This window comes from Myotis davidii, unplaced genomic scaffold (assembly GCF_000327345.1).
Source record: "Myotis davidii unplaced genomic scaffold, ASM32734v1 scaffold874, whole genome shotgun sequence".
NCBI lineage: Eukaryota > Metazoa > Chordata > Mammalia > Chiroptera > Vespertilionidae > Myotis > Myotis davidii.
The window spans coordinates 99,536-101,817 of NW_006285611.1; positions in this window are offsets into that span (position 1 = coordinate 99,536).

Below are 2,282 nucleotides of genomic sequence, written 5' to 3' on the forward strand. Positions count from 1 at the left end.
AAAGGAGAATGAAGGATTCTTTTTGAGTTCTGGTAACATTTTATTTATTTTAGTGGTTGTAATTGCTGCTTAATCTGGATTCTGACTACACAGTTGTGTTAATTTTATAAATATTCATTTATGATGTGTGTATTTATTAATATGTATGTATATTATTCTTTAATAAGTTAAATACACCACAAATAAGGGGAAAATAGCTACATATATCTATTTTCCCTTATGAATTTGATAACAATGTAAAACATTGTGCAAACATTTCTCCATTGTGTCCTCAGTGGTAAAATCATAAGCAGACACTCCTTTTAGAGGAGACAATTAAGGCTTGCAAAAAAAACTAAAATGCTTCTCCTAAAGAAACAATAACCAAGAGAAACCCAGGAAAGGTACCTGACATAACTGTATTTGTGTGGGACTAGAAAGATGTCCTGTAGAATTAGCAGACATCCCATCGGCTTTGTTTGAAGTTTTCAAATACTCTAAGCATAATTAACAAATTGTATCCTTTCCCCCCAGGGAGGATCTCCAAGGACCAAAGAAACCCGTAAATTCTTCTTATTGGGTTATCTCAGGAACACATCATGAGGAAGCACAGTGAGAGTCGTCCTTGGAGGTGAGTCGACTGTACCTGCTTCTGTGACCTGTTTGAGGTCCAAGGACACTTCATGGCCCATCTCCATTTAAATGTTAGTCTTTAATACTGCAACTCAGTGATTTAGCCATAGCTTTAACAACCTGCTTTAATAAATGAAGTTCCAACAGCTACTTTATTATGATTTTTGATGAAAGCTAGATATTTATGTTGATGTGGTAAATATGAGACCTCTGAGAAGCGAGGAAGCCTTAAAAGTCTCCACCTCCAAGATCTAATGATTTGGTTTAAACTGTACCCTTAATCAAGATGTCAAACAGGATATTGTTATTTGTAGTTAATTGGATGTGTTTCAGAGTTATTAACCTCAAATAGTAAGGTAAATTCACAATGTTTTCCAGTTACCTCTAAATTAAAAGGACTTTATCAATATTTTTATAAACTATGCCATTTCTCTGTTTAAAATTTTCCAGGTGTATCCAAACTTTACAAATATCATTGAGAGGATCAATGTTATTTGAAAGTCATCACTTTTAGTGGGAGGTGAGGCCAAAGCAAAATATTACAGCGTAAGTGGCACTGCACCTCCGTTCCACCATGTCTGCTAAGAGGACGTCCCCTCCCTCTCACGTGCCCAAAGCAAAATATTACAGCATAAGTGGCACTGCGCCTCTGTCCCACCGTATCTGCTAAGAGGACGTCCCCTCCCTCTCACGTGCAAGCCTTGGAAGGGTCTTTGAAATGCCACTAAATTGTATCTTGAATAACTAAATGCACATCTAACAGAAATTGGGAATACATTTAAAATATACACAAATACAGACTTAAGAAAAGAAGAATCTTTGCAAAATTATAAAGCAGGAATATACATTATGCCTAAAATTAAGGTTTCTTTTCCACTCTATTTTTAAAAATATATTTTTACTAGTTTCAGAAAGGAAGGGAGAAGGAGACAGACATAGAAACATCAGTGATGAGAGAGAATCATTGATGGGCTGCCTTCTGCACCCACCACACTTGGGATTGAGCGTGAAATCTGGGCATGTGCCCTGACCTGGAATGGAACTGTGACCTCCTGGTTCATAGGTTGATGTTCAACCACTGAGCCATGCCAGCCGGGCCCCACTCTATTTATTTAATAGCTCTTTCTAAAATTCTCTATATTCTCACTCAAAAATGACTTGGGTGTTGGAATATGTACATTATGAATATTTTCTTGATCTCTCATTGTAGAATTCATTTATGGTCACTTATTTTAGAGCTGAAAACAGTACCTGGCAGAGGAAGGGAGACAGAGCTGGAATATAGTTTAACTGATCTGAACTCTTAGTGCAATTTTATAGTGAAGGTCCATGCCAAGCTCTTCCCATTGCATTTGTTGCATATTTTGAGAGGACTGAGTAAAAAATAATTTAAGGTCATCTTTAATTATCATATAAAATAATCTAAATATAAATAGACATCCATGTGAAAAAAAAAGAGGTTAGTGTTTCACTATCTCATATATTTTCTCACATATGGAGAGACTGGTATTTTCTAGCATAGATTTAGAAAAGTGTCAACCTTTTTAAACTTTCAATGAGGAGTTATCAATATGTCCCTAAGTGTATTGTCCCTTGAGAATTTATTCAGTGTTCCTGAACAAACCACAAAAAGTCTGTTTTATAATTTCGATAAAACACTAATTTCTGCC